Here is a 17844-nt window from a genome sequence, read left to right on the forward strand (position 1 = left end):
GCATGGTAACTGTTCAAATCCATGTTGAAACTCAAACTAGTATGAGTACTATGTTTTGCAAGTAAAAACTACCAAGCTATAAAAGCTGACTAAAAAACAGTTTTGCTTTTTCTTCAGACAGAAAATACAATAATCGCCTTGATGGAGTGCTACTACAGTTAACAGCCAACTATTTTTCAGTTATGTAACTGATTGAACTGATTCATTCGTGGTACATTCATGCAAGAAGCCAGGAGGCAAAACATTAAGTGAGGTGTGTGAGTGTAGAACATCACTTATGAATGAAAATTAACACATGGCCCAGCATTAAATTCAGAATGAACAGGGCCAGTGACGTCATACTAGATCACACTTCTTCTAGTTTAAAACGTGAATGAATAAAAATGAATGGATGACTCAGGTTAGCTGATTCATGCTAATTATGTAGTTGCTTTCGACCTGAGAACTGCTGAGAACTGTGAAGTCATTTACTACTGCTAGACAAGGTAAAGAACAAAAGAACGACTAATTAAAACAAAGAGACATCAAATTAAGGTGAGAGGAAGAGTAATAGGCGGAAGTGATGTGTACGCTTCCAACAGTTTTTTGCCTAAACTGTACAGTATTTTGACTTGGTGTCACTAATTGACTATCATAGTATACTTCGTGATCAAAGCTCACAAAAATATCGAATTTGCATATTTATTCTACAATATGAGGTTCTACAACTAGTTAGATTATTTTGCTCTGTTTTTCACCAGAAATCGACTGGGCATAACATTTTTTAACCTTGTGTATATAATCATACTGCAGTTAAAAACTATTTCGGATTCTACCATTATACATAAAAAATACTACAGAAGGAGATTAATTAAAAAAAAGTAGGTAATAAAACTACTTCACAAGGGCAAAAAAGTCGAGAAAAACACCAGTAAACTTAACTATAATTTTATGAAAATGCTTTGATGGAGAAAAATATATATCTTATTAAATAAAACAAGACCTTCTACTCCTGATAGATTGTTTTTTCATCAAGAAAAATACGATATTATAATAAATATGTGATAATCAACCTCTCGTCTGTGGATTAATGAAATACTGAATATCACTTAATTAAAGTAACATGACTTAAGAAATTTAACAAAATTTATTACAAATGTAGTAGTAATTGGTGAAACATAAAAAGGAGTGAAAGGATCGCTCCTTTTAGGATGACTACTACCTCTGTAGTATAAAAACTGATGAAATAAGAGTAGATTTAATGAGACTGGTATGTGGTTAAAGAAGGAGTGGATACTTTCGTCGCTTTCAAAAAAATCAATTACCTAAGTGATGAGTGATGTTTTATGGTATAGTAGGAGTAGGCTACATGGTTCTGATAACACTCGTTAGATCGCTAAATTAAGTCTCAATTTCGATGTTTTTCTTTCAAACATGTGTTTGGTTGGGTGGCCATGTTAGCAATAATTGGTTAATAAAATCGACAAACAACAACTTCACCAACAACAATCACAACATTGTAATCAAAGAAGCAACATACAAATAATTGCGTTACAGAAATGTAAGAAAACAAGCCTGATGGTCTTGGAGGACAACCCTTTCACTAGATTATTTATATAATTTTATGAACCAAACACAAAAAAAGCTTATTGTTCAAGGTTTGATTGATTTTAAAGTTGATGCTGCTCTAATTATTATTATTATTGGACGAGCTAGCTGGGAATTTATTTGAAAAACATTGATCCATGTGCTTTACTGGAAATTATAAAAGAAAATACATTTTCTCTTATATAAGAGAAAGTAAAAGAAAATGTCAGGATAACATCAAAAGGACGCCTTAATAGGAGCCTAGGGAGGTAATTTCTCTATCTTTTAAATTAATTAATTTATTTATAAATACAATTATTACAATGACCGATAATAATATATATCATAATCTGAAAGAGGAAAATTAAGCTTACTTTTCCTCTTTTAAATTTTAATGGTAATGAAGTCCAAAAGGTTATGTGTGTGTCACGCACTTCACATTTTTTGTCCGATTATACTCTTTGAGAACAATTGATGAGATATAAAAATAATTTTGAATTTAGTGATGTTATTAGAAAGCCGAAAAAAAACATTTATTATTTTTATTATATTTATAATTTGTTATTTATTTATGTATATATTCTTTAATACACAAATCATATACGATCAGAAAAGGACCAACAGGCTTAGCCCAAAAGTGTACCCTTTCCAAATTTAAACAATTGCCCCATTTGTTAGTAAATTATTTAATTTCTCAGGTTAGAAACCTCGATTGTTCGAAGATAAAACCTAGAAAGTTCAATGATAAGAAGACTACTTGTCTTGATAAAAACCTGCCATTTTTTCAAAATTTGCTGGGTGGTATAACGAGCCTGATGACCGACTGCCCTACCAATGAACATAAAATTTATCTGAACGCGCACCCGAGCTTCAACTTTCAACTTGTAGGTACCGTTTGATTTTCAAACGGCGGACCGGTCTTCCATAAATACACTATGACGCTCGACCTTGTATTCAGATGTATGCTTCTCATACCAGGTCATGCAATTTACAGTGTGACACTTTCAATACATTCTCAATTACCTGTAACTGTAGATAATAAGTATGATAGCTTGGAAAGTTGGGGTTTATAGATCACATAATTATTTATTTTCATCGTGTTCTGATGGAACTATGTCGAAATAAAATAAAATTTATTGTAGGGGGATGGATATTTTCCCAATAATTATCTGGACAATTTTCAACTTTGCAACAGTTGTTATGGAAATAGAATTATATCAAGCAGAGTTTTCATTATTATAATGGTAGACACTTCGTACAAATGATTTTTCCTTTCTTTATGGATCTGGTTGACTGAAACATTTTTCAATAGTAAGGGAAATACTTCACAGTCAACATCATTGTGAAGCTGCGATAAGAGAGCTAAATTTAAAAATAAAATTGTCTTTCTATTATACTTTTGTTCAATTGCATTATTTATTTTCAGAATTATCTTCCAATATAAGAATTCTCCGTCTCCAATTCTTATCACATCAAGACTTCCTTAGTTCCTTGAGGTGTTTATTTATTTATTTATACATTGATGTCATTGATAGATACACTATTAATTGATATATTATTTCAATATTATTGATTTAGAGGCAGAGGCTACTGTATTTCTCAGAATTCAAACTTCACTAATATATTAAATTTATCTTAAGTACAGTTCTATTTGTACCGAATGCTTCATCACTGATAGAATGAACAAAATCAATTAAATTGAAATAATCACCACAATCTACCAAAATTGGGTGTGCCAAATTTAAATGAATCAGTCATCATCCTCTAATTCAGTCACCAATTAAGATTGCTCAAGATTACAGAAATTTAGAACCATCAAAATAATTATGATCTCTATTATGTCTACTGTATACAGATTACAAAAGTAGCAGTTTTAATTTGAAGCATAAGTATTCTCCTTTCCTAATAACATAATGATTTTATTATTAGAATATAAAATGAATTGGTTCATAATAAAAGTCCTGTATATCTCTGTTTTCAATACTAGAGGAATGAATCAATAGCTAAATGGTTAGTTGGTTACAGAACTGATCATTATCAAAATTACAATAAATGTAGTTTAAGTTTGCCCAAGTCATTTTAAATCTCGTAACAGGCATATTATTTATTCCGATCATACATTATACAATAGATACACTATAGCCTACACACCCAAAGAATCAAAGGTTATGTCTTCCCAGCACATAGCCATTGTTCCAAGTCTTGTTGTTATCATTGTTTCGAACTGGGTCATTAACGAGTTCAACTCTACTATTTATCAGTAGACCTAGAGTAGTTTCAAGATGCAGCTCTCTGAAATGCTGCACCACTAGACACAACAAAACACTGTTAGAAATAACATGATTCAAGTTTCGGAATAGTTGGGGAGAAAGTTGTAAGATGGCGAGGCGAACTACCCCAGGGTCATTAAATTTTGTTGACGAGTGTCTGGAATAGGGAGAGTGAACTGACATAAGGGTCTTCCATCAACTCTCTCCCCACATGAGGGTTCCTAGTTGATTAGATAAGGGCTTTTTCCACTAACTTCTGTTGACAGACAAGAGGGAATGACACAAACACACATACAGTACAAATCTAGTTGACAAAATCGTTGTTCAATATTCAAAATATAGGACATGGTTCACAGGTTAATAAAGTACGTATTTGCATTTACTACATGATTTTCAACAGAAGATAGTAATGTGCATTGTGGAATGATAATGTTATCATTTTTTCAACACGTACCCACTTATTTGAATAACATGGTTCTATTATTGTTATATACTTGGCAGTTAATCACTTAACATCAATCTTATGTGTAACTGTTATTTTAAAAAAGCATAATGCTGTAAACTGATTTCAGTCTTGTAATGAGATCTTAAAATTGTGAAGCTCATAATATCATAGAGATCATAAATAAGCTTTACAATAAATCATATTGTTTTAAATCGATTGAATATTTCATTGAAAACATTTTTTCGATAGTTTGCGAAATCTGACATTGTAGTTTGACTTTAGAATTTATCCCTAGAATGGTATCAGGAAAATGCTAGTATTGAAAAGACGTTGGTTATTTATATTATTTGATAGTTTAGATACTGATTTTTTACTAGTTTTTCAATTATCTAGCAGTTGACAGACACTCCAATGTTATGATCTTATCTCAAACCTTGATTATTGTTTCCAATAATAGTAATTCTCGTGTGTGAGGTCAAAATCAACATCTTGTATTGATAATAACAATTCTTTAAAATTCATGAAGAAAAATGATTCTTTTATCTCGACATGGAAAATGACTATAAAGGAATAGGACTAACTCAATAAAAAATGTTAAAAAGAACTTTTGAATGATCAGCGAATAAGTTGCTCGATTGAAATCATAGTCAAATGTTGAAAAACTCAATGAGAGTTTTGAGAGAGAAGTTTTTGCATTGATATGGAAATACTGCTCAATTCTAAAAAGATAATACTATAGTTAAAACTGATAAAACAATAACAGTTTACTATAGTTAAAACTGATAAAACAATTACAGTTACTGTAATACAGCCTCAATTAATAAAGTACTGGAGAAGAGGAAAATTCATTTTAGAATATTTTTAAAAAGGGATGAACTGTCAAAACTCATAACATTAGTTATTCTAATCTCTAGCGTTAATTTCTTTATAATGCTGCCTGTGACTGCGGCTTAGAACAAAACTACACTCACTTATTGCAGTGCGAGTTGCTTGACACAAACTGCTCTCATGACGAGGACGACCTCCTCAAATGCAATCACAAAGCCCTTCAGGTGGTCAAATTTTGGAAGGTAAATATATAGAATAATAGCATAGTGGTGATCATGGACACGGAAAGTAAGTATTTCCACAAAAACGATTTTCAAATTAAGAAATCGATTTTGTTACAGAATACCTCCAAACCTATTTGTTTAGTGCAACAATAGCTAATCGATGGAAAATTGCAATTTCGAAATAGCATTCTTTATAGGCAATAACACGCGATTGCGCTTAGCTAGGAAATCGGCGAAATTATTGTGTTCACTGTCAGATTTCCAAGTTGATGAGTTGACATTTATTTACAAGTAGGCCAACTATTAAAAAAGCATTAACGAAAAGAGAAGTAGTTCATGTTTATAATACACATGTTTTGTAGGAAACAGAGGATGCGCAGAAAAGGTTATTCCCATAGTTATATGGCAAGTGGGTCCAGTCACTTTCGGATACATTTTTATCCAATTCTCACAATAATGTTCTATTCAGTTGAGTTGGACAGTTTCTCCCATTGTAGGCCACTCACATTTGTTCCACTTATTACTTTGAATTTCCCAAGACGAACGTTCAAGGTTATGCAAATTTCACGTTCGATTTCTGATGGAAATACTGTAACGATTACAGAGTATAATGTTTGAGATCACTGATCAATTTATAATCTCACAATATGGAAGACAATATATACTTGAGTTGGGACTGAAGAAAAAGATGGGCTTTGTAATTTTCCAGTTTACAATATCATTTTGACATCTTCAAGTATAGGCCACAATTAAAAACCCAATGTGAATCTACTAATATCTCAAGAGGCCACCTCTGTGGTAGGTTTTATTCAATACAGAATACAAACTTCTAGCATACCGTAACTTACTAGCATTTAGCAGAAACATAACAATTAATCGAAAATAGACTAATTCAATTTACAAAGATGTGCATACTATACTATGTACTATGGACAAGGGTCATTTTTTTCTTTAGGGCTACTTTTAATATAAATCTCAATGCCCTTTCAAATTATTTTGTCACAACATGTTTCGGTCACTGATGCCATTCAAGTGGCATTATTCTGCTATTCAAGTGGCATGTTTCGGTCACTAATGCCATTCAAGTGGCATTATTCTGCTATTCAAGTGGCATGTTTCGGTCACTAATGCCATTCAAGTGGCATTATTCTGCTATTCAAGTGGCATGTTTCGGTCACTAATGCCATTCAAGTGGCATTATTCTCCGAAACATGTTGTGACAAAATAATTTAAAAGGGTACTGAGACTTATATTTTTATTTAGACAAAGAGTCATTACGGTGCTTTTGAAATCACTTCCTTGAGGCTTGCAACCCACCTTAGATTGTTTTTGAATCACCCCTCTTATGATAGAAACATCCCTCTCACACAAGAACTAATCGAGGATTCATGTGAACATCATTTTCAGCAAAAAATGCATTAGTTTGATTCACAAGGAAGGGGAGATATAAACATTTTCTGACTTCCTGGCAGGCGGCTAGCGTATAGCAGACAACAACTTCTTCACATCACCTTATTTTTTAAAAGCTATTCCAGGAAGATCTAGATCCAGATTCCAGAATCCTCTCTATAAATCATTAGCTTGTAACACACTGGATCAAGAATAAAAACCATCAGGATTTAGAAAAACTTGAAGAGATCAGGATTCTTCATACAAATTGCCGTTATTTGAATACATTCCTACTCAACTTCATTCGTTTCACAGCGATGCAATCAAGTTGAAAATAAGTCGATGTTCTTCTGGAACAGGATAAAACCACAGAGTTCAAAAAACTGCAAGATGCAAGACTTATATAGTAGAATTCACTATATAGTAGACAGCATTCCTCTAAGGAAGAAGCAATGCTTTCCATTCAACCAATGCTATCAGTTTAAAGTGAATCGCTCTATAGGGATGAGCGAGCATTCTGCCTGCAGAGACACAAATATTACATAACTTCTACAACCTGAAGAAATACAGAAAAAGTGAAATTTCCACCTAATTGTAGAATAATTATGAGGAGAAATACACAACATTTATAGAGGTATGCGAAAAGCTTGTTAACATGATATTAGGCCTAGGCACAAGAATGTCCATAGCCTTTAAATGTTTGTAAGGCGGAAAACGTGACGCCGGCTCTTCCTAAAGATGATAAAGTAGATAGCTACATGTTACTTGGTGAATTGCAAGATTGGGACTTCAATGACCACGCTTTGTTGAGCATAGAGAGATAAATACTTGTCTATTATTTTGAGATACCAGATTTCCTATTATTTAAGTGCGTCTTGAAAAAGTAGGTGATGCATTACATGAAAGTTGAAAACTTTTTCTTCAGTTGATTCGGAATCGCTTCCTGTTTTAAAAGTGTATTATCGCAAGCAAAGATACTCAAAATCTTTGTAACTTGGAAGCACAAAAAATCTGGAAACGTCCAGGATTAACTCCTCTTCAATAAAAATATTTGTTAATGCTTCCTGAAGACATTTAGGCTGGTCGGTTAAATTTGGTGGCGTTTGAACAGTCAATCAAGGTTGATATTTTTTATAGTTTCAATTAATAAAGGTTGATCAGAGTTCACAGCTTGAGGCTAGAATAACTGACCAATGATTCACTTTCTTTTCAATAATTGAAGTATTGTAGTTGTTCAAAACAATAACTTCACAGAGAAGTTTATATGCCTTAGGTCATACAGTAATAGTTTACAATGATGTCTTACACAAAATCTATTATTTGGAACTCTGAAGCAAGGAGAATGCATAACTAACTGGAGTTCTCTATTTGAAAGTAACTTAATGAAAATTCTAAAATTCCACAAGTGAAAAATAGTTCTAATCTTTTTAAATAATCCTAGAATAAATAATTTAACAGGAAAAATAATATTAAATTATATCACTTATTTATTAGAATTCTTCATCAGGTGAATCATTTTTGGATTTAGGATTGGAAGAGAATCACCTATGGATGTTTTTTGAAATTTCAAGGCGAAATAGTATGACTTTTGTTTTTCCCAGATAAATAACAAATTTAAACCAAGCTGAACAAGATTAATGCCAGGCAGCGTGTACTGAAACAAAGGCTCCATTCAATAAGAGAACCGGGTCTGGAAGGAGATTGATAGGTTTTTGTTTAGTCTCAATTTTTTCTGTTGATCTAATTGACGTTATGCAATATAGTTTATCACTAGCAGGGAATCAACACTTCATAGAAAGTGTTCTATCTAGAACTGGAGCAAAGTTTTTCTACTATTTGTTCAAGAACAAAATAGAACGGCTGAGAAATTGCAAGGAGACAGTTTTCCATAAAATCTGAATCAACCATAGAGTGTTAAGAGAGTACAGAGCAAAGATCACTGCATGAAAAGCTTTACCTGTCATGAAAATTCTGTTCAATAACTCAAGATATTGTAATCATAATAATATTAGAATATCTTATTTATTCGTACAATTAAACATATAATTCTAAACCTACTCGTTATCAATCTGTGATAGATTAAAATTTATTTATGGCATCAAATCTTGACTGAAAGTAGTCCCAAATTGTCTATATTTCTATAGATTCAGGACATGTTAATATTGAATTAAGAAATTAAGAAAGCTTCATACATTATTCGATCAAACAATATTTATCTCCAATACTTTTACACATTCAATCGAACAAACTTGACCTTTATGTGGCTTAAAAATCCAAACTTTATGAAAGTAAAGTGAATTCAATCTATTTGTTCGTGATACAGAATGAAACATGAATATTTTTCTATTACGGATGATGCCCACAACCTTTTTGCCTGTGCATGGGTAATGGAATCTGCGTGAGTGATTTGATGAGATGATCAAACGTCCATGCCAGCAGCGGGAATCGAGCCCATGAACCAGGCGGTGCTAGCAGGTTCTGTCCCGATTGCACAAAAGACTATTAGATCTTAATCATGATTACATGCCTCGAGAAAAATCAGAAAAGGCTTTTTTGGAAAGAAGTCTTCTCTGATTGGTTCTCGTAGCATTTAATCAAAGTTGAAATTTATACAGGCTTTTGTGCAACCGGGCTTAAAGTTTGTACGATCTGGACCACTAGACCAGCCCGGTCATCACATGAAATATCAATATTATCTATTGGTGTTTGTATTAGGTTGGAGTAAATAGAATTTGAATTTGAAATATTTATTCTAAGATTATTTCACAATAATATAAGAATTATTGCTGGATAATTCTTGGAAACAGTAATAACTAATTACTTCAATATTTGCGGTGGAACTAATGATAGGATGCAAAGGGGAAGCCCCTCGGATTCCAGAACACCTAAAGCCTATCCCCTCACTCCTCCCAGATTAATAATTCGTATTCTCTTATCAACTGCACACCATGTAATAATGCGCTGTTATTATAGTAATAACTATAATAATTACTGCTTAAATGATAAACTGAAGTCTTCACATGAATGGCCTTGATGGATGAGATTACTAATAACGATTGAGTTCATAGTGAAGACTTTCCCTAGTTCATCCTGTTGGGAATCATGGATCGCACGAGAACGTGATTAAAAAAAAAACAGGCTTTTTGCTCGACCGGAGTTCGCGTGATGTCGCATAGCCTATTGTTAAGTGACATGACAGAGCTTTCGTTGAAATTCCAACTCATGAGCCTCAATTATTTTTCACAGCAGTGGCAATGTTTAGGTCGATCAAGTCATCTAAGGACTACATTCAAAAATTAAACGCTTTCTTCCTTTTTGTCAAGTTGATAGAAGGGATTGTATAATTTAGAGTAAGGGTATTTCAAAATTTTTTAACAGTACTGAAAAAACATTTTCAAACTACGAAAATCCCTGTACTAGAAAAAATATAAATAATTTTCTAACTATATAGAATAATAATTTAGAGTCTCACTACAAAAGAGATTGCATAATATATCATACTTATATTGATTTATAAATAATATAGAAAACTGAGCATCAAAATGTTGGACACACCAACAAAGACAAACGAAATAGTTCTAAAAATATTGAATTTTACTTTTAATAACAGGAACAAATCATGAATGAAAATGATCTTCAACTATCCAATTATCCTATAAATGGGGAAAGCTATTTAAAATTAACATTAAACCTTTTTTAATTTTGGAAGAATGTACGTAAATGAAAATACTTTTAATAGAAGCTGTTTGATTTTATTGAATGCTTCTAATAGAATAATATTAGTCACCCTAATAACCAATCAATAAATATTTCTCTAGTATTATTTTTCCAAGTTTGAGTCCTGCTTCATTATTAATGTACTGTTTCATGTAATGATGATTTTATGTTTTTATTCACCAGCATCCCAACCAACAATATTTTAGAATACTCTAATCTTTTCTATAGAATATTATTATTAAACGAAGAGTAATATTTCGTCATCGAAACTTACTGTTTATGTCAGTGCGCAACGAAAAAAGGTTGCAATTTCGGCACTAGGACTGGGACTGGGACTGGCTGGCGTCATAAGTGTCGAAAATTGAGAAAGTGCCTGCAAAAAATAGAACGATTCATTATCACTCAGGTCTCAAGCAAAAATAGTGATGATTAGAACTAAGCTGGAAATTGTTTTTCTCATTAATACAGAATAGAGATATGTAAGAATTGTTTTCATCTACCTTAGATTTCATTTTCAGCTAATAGACTGACATGTATATAATTCATTGAATATTGGAGAGACAAAGAACAAAGAACAGTCTAGACTATGTTATAATGCTACGATTAGAATCAACTACTTTTATAAAAACAAAAACAGTCGAGTTTAACAAAACACCATTTTATAAAATGGAAAGAGATATATTGAAAACCTATGCAATACTTGAATTAATAAACTTCAATATCGAATAATAAAACTGATTTGAATTGAGAAAAGTTACAATTTTTAATGAGAATTAGGCTGGAGTCTATATTACACAGAATTTCGAGTTGTGGAAGATATGATTATTGTACATTTAAACTAAGAAATGGAAAAAGTGTTTTAATTTCAAGTATGAAGAACAACAATAGTGTAATGACAAAGGCTTACAAATGACTATCAATACCAGACAATGATTACACGCAAACGCACGCATTTTTCACAAGGTTTTAAATTTCCATTCAATCCATGTGAAATTACATAAAACTTGAATTTTATGAATATACAGAATTACTAGATATATGTTGCGTTATTTCTCTACGTTGAATTATTTAGCATAACTCTTTCAATAAAAAAATGCGCTGTTTCTGTGATTCAATGATCCAGTAGTGCTGAACTCTCACTCTGGGAAGAGAATTCGATTTTCACTGAACATTAAGAACATCGATTGAAGAAAACTGAAGCACCTTACAAGCTCTCGAAATCATGTTGAGTATTAACAGATGTGGGTATCGAAAAATGTGGAGGGAAATACCTTCCAAGTTCTAGCTATAGTACTCCTATTCTTACTATTTTAATATATTATTCTTGTATCTTTCGTACTTCTTGAAGTACCTACTTTGAAAGTTTACAGGCATTTCAAGCCCGAATAGGCACAGACAATAGTCGGTAAAATGAACTAGAGTACCATGTTTGAGAACAGACAACAGATAACACAGCAAGACAATAAATGTGAAAAAGATGCTCTCCACTAAATGAAACCACATTATTTACGGCCTGAGTTCTACAAGGTCATAAAACGACATGAATCAGCCGGAAGTTCAATTACGTTTCAAATAGCATTTAGAATTGTTGGCTCTTCACAACATTTCAGTGAAAATAAGTTATGGAATATTCAAAGTATTTCTAAAGATTGAACTATCTTTCTTACGTTTGGGGCGTTTTTTCTGCTCAAGTGGAGAGGTGATGTATACATTTGTCAATAAATTAAATATTCATAAATTCTCATCCATCAGTGAAACACTGATTTGTGGTACAGATCTTCACTGTTTAAAATTTCAAAGTATACCTGTCATAAAACAGTATAATAAGAGGAACATCATATTGCAATAATGTCTATTTCCCAGCTGCCATTAATATGAATGTTAGTAGATGAAAAACTTTATTTGAAAGGTGTGCAAGTCAAGATTCCTCAGGAATACCTTAAGGAGTGGTGTCAAGGAACGAGCTTAGAGTATCTCAGATAAGCTTACAGCTTAAGTTTAGGCTAAGAACTTTCTCTAAGCTTAGAGCTCAGAGTTCCATATTATAGATATAGAGTTGAGAGTTGCACAAAAGCCAGTTAAATTTCAAGTGATTAAATGCGACGAAAACCAATCAGAGAAGCCTTCTTTTCAAAAAAGCCTTCTCTGATTGGTTCTCGCGGCATTTAATCATGATTAAAATCTAACAGGTTTTTCTGCAACTGGGCTTTGAGTTTGTTTCACTAGGCATTGAATAGCGACTAACCGCAGTTAGCTAATAAAGGAAGCGATCACACACAACATTTTGAAGTTTTTTCTAACTTGTCAACATATTGATGAAGAATATCATGCTTTGTAAAAATATTAAAGGGTATGAATGTAAAAACTCAAGATTTCAAATTATTACCACACTTTACAAAGTCGGAATTTCTCAATAAAACTGAGCATTTACTTTATAGTTAGTTTTTCTCAATTGAAGTATGTGATGGAACAAAATCCCAGTCTCAATCTAAATGGTACTGTATTTCATTTTCAATTTTACTTTGTATTTTACTTTTTTCTTCAAAAACAAGTCTCATTGTAATTATGTTTTTGGGACAAATAAAGATTTGATTTGAGATCCGCTGCAAGCATCAAGCGATCCCATTCATTGAAAGAGAATAGTAACACAATACAGTATTGGTGACTTGAAAAGCGTTTTCACATGGATGTCAATTCTTTCAGGTTGATAAGAGAATGTTTGTTGACTTGAAGCTGAGTGCTGAGGAGACGGCAGCGTCAAGGTAGACAGACCAACGCAGGCTGAAAACGTTTTTCTAACGGGATTCCGTCACGCAAAAGTGGCACGACCGTCTCTGTCTCTGTCTGGTCGGTCGATTGGTCCCACAACTGGTCAACAACTGCAACCCGATAAACCCATAACCAACTCTTCATAATCTGTGTTAAATGGATATTCATTAGAGACTTCGACCTAGCTTCAATTACCAGCTCCCAAAATCGAGAGCAATTGCAACTCAGGGAATGAATTATAGAGTAGGTACCTATTTAACCGTTATCAGTTTCAATTTTGGTTCATCTTCACATAAAATGTAGTCTATCTTCCAGAATCGAGAGTAAATGCAACTCAGGGGATGAAATTGGAGAGTAGGTACCTATTTAACCGTTGAATCACTTTCAAGTTTGTTTCATCTCCTCATAAAATGTTGTCTAGCTTAAAGAATTCTGATTAAATGTAAATTACTATTAGTTGAATGAAATTTGTATAAAACTATAGAAAGAGAATCACACAATAGTTATTAGTATTATAAATTAGACAGTTGATCATCTATAATCTATCTAGACAGGTCACTCCCGTGTTATCGGATGAGCACGTTAAACTGTCAGTCCCGGCTGAAGTATGACAGTCGTAAGGCCCATTGACGGATTAAATAATACTGTATATTTAGGCGAGGTGGAACTTCCGTCTGAAACTCCCCACCAATAAAAGCCATACGAATAATATTATCATTATTATATAGCAGACTAGAGATAGGCTATTAATTGAATCAACTCTCACACTACAAAATTCCAATTGGTCATTCAATAAAATCTATCTTCCAAGTTGGAATCATTTTATCTTGGACACAGTAGAGGTTAATTGGTGATCTAGAATATGATTGAAGTCACATTGAATAAAAAATTCATTGAAATAATTATTAATTAAGAACATACTATCATAAACTAACTAAACAGATAGATCTGTGATACTATGTAGAAAAAGTAACACATTAAACTCAGTATTATGCTATCCTTTCCATCAATGAAGGAGACTGAATAACAAGTTTGCCTTCAAATAAATTATGAATGTTTAAAAAGAGAATGAATGGAATGAATAAAAAAAGTGATTCTCACTAGAAAAGACCAAGAGCAAATGGTGGGAGAAGGAGGAGAGTCAGAAAAACAAACAGAAGGTGAAGCAAACTAAGAACGAAAAAGGGCATTCTAAAAATAGGAAATTCCATAAACAGAAAGTGGTAGGTTTGAACTTGAAACTGAAATGAGGAAAACTTGGGGTGATGAAGAGAGTATCAAGAGATATGAATATGGAAGCAGTTTATGAGCAGACAGCTTATTTTTAAAATTTCAGGGATGAGTGAAGATATATATCTATTTATCTATAAGTTTTATACTCTTGCAGCAATATTTTACAAGCTACTACTCAACTATGCTTAAATCTGGAAATAATTTCAATTCTTTGGTATCGAGTATTCTTATTTCTATGAAGTAATAACAATGTCGATTGATTTTTGAGGCTATGAAATTTTCATTCACAGATCGAAGATCTTGTTATGAAATCTTCTACTTACTTGTTATGAAATTAAAGGGAAAATAAGAATGAATACGAAGTTTTAAAAATAACGAAACTTCAAGGTTGCGGACAGGCAATAAAGGAAATTTTTTACTGTATACCATCGTAAAATAATACAAAATGAGGAGAAATAATTAAAACGTCACGCAAAATATGTTTTAGAGATGATAACTTCATGAGCGAAAATTTATCTGAAATTTTATAACATAAAAATGAAGTGAATAGGAAGCGTTCTGCATACAATCGATCTTCCTGAAGGCCGGATAATTCCCAAGCCACGCTATATATTATAATTTTCCAAGAAGAAAATGTTCAATGAAATCCATAATTAAATTCGCGGAAGGCGAAATCTATGTTACCTCATACAAGAAGATCGCCTTTACCGCGAACAAGAAACATTATCAATAATTTTCAACATTATTTTAGCGATCTTCTTTAATATTCCGGTCCTCAATTCGCGGATCTCATCTCAAATCATTATTATCAGGCACGAGTTGGAGCTTTCCTCTCAGCCCTCACTCGGTATCTCTATCATCTTCTTTAATAATTATAATCGTTCCTGCTGACGTATTTCAGCAAGAATTTTGTTCGCCAAATGAATCTAACATGGTGCACACGTTCTGTATCAGATGTTTCAAACACAGGACACACTCATCATATAAAGGATAGATAGGAGTAGGCAGTAGAATGACTGATTTTATTTTTTGCGTGGGAGCTAGGAAGCGAGTGCTTGGAGAACAGCCGGCCGGCCAGCCCTAATGTAATGCAGTTGACCCTCTCAGGGAATAAAGGAGACAAGTAAGATTTTCTACATCAACTGGTTCTAACTTTCTGGTTCACTTTCAGAGGATTCATTCCGTGGATAAGATGATGAATCTTCAAGAAAGATAATTTGATCAATTGAGAGAATTTTCTCGGTAACCGTACTGTTTTGTTTATTAATTACATAACAAGCACAATCAACGGCTCAAAAAATCATACAAAATTTCAGTTATTATGCAGTAAAACAATTTAGTAAATGAGCATTTACTCTCTCGGGAGGGACCAGAGATACGTGAAATTCCCAGTATGATTTGATAAGGAATGATACACGATTAATTGATTTAATTAATTGGACTTCATACCCAATACGATGTCCTCAATTGGTCATCAAATGGTGCTCATTTGAAAAAATAAAGTGTTCGATATCTAAAGTTTCCAGCCGATTACAGCCTCCTCACGTCATTTGTACATGATCAAATTACTTTAAAAACGTAAATTGTGCATGATCAAATTACCATAAAAAAAGAATTGAAAAACTTTGAAGTCTTCTCAAATTATTTCATTAGTCATTCAAATAACGTCACTTCACGTGAGATAGAAATACAATCAATAATAAAATTGGGTTGTGGATGTATACTGGCAAGCATTGGACACTTGCAGAAACGTGAGAACAATCCATCCATACAGAGAGAGACAAATGAACAATCCATCCATACAGAGAGAGACAAATGAACTTAATCAGGAAACGAGAAAGAAACTTCAAATTAGGATCAATGTTTTGATACAACACTTGAGAGAATAGCAACCTCTACACTCAAATCTGATCTCAATTGACACTCAATTCGAAGCTAGTGTTGTGAGTCATATAAGTGGAAGGGTTTATCAACACCAATTTGACCCCCTATTCATGACGTTGGGAAGGACAAACAACTCCGATTTTCTCTCTTGCTCTCACTACACACCACAATCAACAGAGATTGAACTTGACAGTTGGCGTTATTAATGGTCGTAATAAAAAATGACATCCCTACTTGTTCAGACTGTTGCAGCTGACGATTCATTAATCATTTATATCTCCAACATTAATTGCATTTTGTATAAAAGAACCTAGATGATAGGCAGCCATTCATTAAAACAGTGTAAAAAGTCATCCACTTCGAGTGTGGGAGAGTAGAAGACATGAAATGTTATTTGCAATGTGCTAATTCATGATCTATCTGCACTCAAAATTCGGAGATGTGATCCGCGAGATCATAGTATGATCAATGGAAATGGGAGACACCGGAATTTGAGATCACTCTCATTCACTAAAAAATATGAGTGACATTAATAATCAATTGATAAACTCACACATCAATGATTACTATACTCTTTTCCGTTTTTAAAAATCCACAGCATTTTATATGGTCGAAAATCAGTCATACATGAAGTGCTACAAGCTCTTAATTAGAGGAGCCTCCCTAATCGTGTAGCTGTAGAGAGACTCATGCGAAAGAAATAACAGTAATTAAAACGTCCTATTTTGCCATCCAAGTGTTAATAATGACATGGGTGCTCTCTTATGCAACTGCTGCACTTTCATATTTTGTAATCCGCAGTTTTTAATGGGTACATCCTCTTTTTCATAATTCTTCAGGAACTATACGAATCTATACTTTCACACAATCTTACTGCATTTGATATTTAACAGGAGACAGACAGAAAGTTATTTATTGAAAAAACAAAATTGCAAAATAAAAAACTTATTTTGTACTTGAACACAGTACCAATAATAAACAACCAAAAAACAGCATGATGAAGATAATAAATACACTAATAACTTATATATGAAAATGGTCCTGATGGGCAAATGCCTGCGCGCAAACCCGAATGGCTTAATCAGATTTTAACGAGAGAAAGGAAACAATTGAAGGAAACAAATGAAGGATTCATTTATTCTATTAGATTATGTTTGATTAATACGTGAGTTGATAAAAACTTAGTATAGAGGTTATAAATAAGTAAAGGAGTATAATAAAAAACAAGAAAATTAATTTGTATTAACTATAAAGTTCGAATACAATAATAATAATAATAATAATAATTTCCCTGGATGTTGGACGACACATCCAGAGGAGTTTATTCATAAATTCATACATTACATATTATTTTTTCATACTTTTTCAATAATATAACAATATTCAGAGATTACAAAATGATACCTCACTATATAATATATGTGTCGAGGTTATCATCAAATTAATACTAATTTATGCTACAACAGATAATACAAGAATTCCAAAAATCTAAAACTATATCTATTACCCTAAGCATCAC

General features: G+C 32.6%; 1 protein-coding gene across 1 annotated transcript in view; it reads right to left on the reverse strand.

The window, feature by feature from the left end:
• LOC111056905 (protein draper) overlaps positions 1 to 17844 on the reverse strand; it is an 81774-nt gene that overhangs the window by 50704 nt on the left and 13226 nt on the right. The window contains exon 3 of the mRNA XM_039434537.1: positions 10714 to 10812. The gene's annotated coding sequence lies outside the window, so the exon portion shown is untranslated. The remainder of the gene's footprint in view (positions 1 to 10713; positions 10813 to 17844) is intronic.

Source organism: Nilaparvata lugens, chromosome 8 (assembly GCF_014356525.2).
Source record: "Nilaparvata lugens isolate BPH chromosome 8, ASM1435652v1, whole genome shotgun sequence".
Classification (NCBI taxonomy): Eukaryota; Metazoa; Arthropoda; class Insecta; order Hemiptera; family Delphacidae; genus Nilaparvata; species Nilaparvata lugens.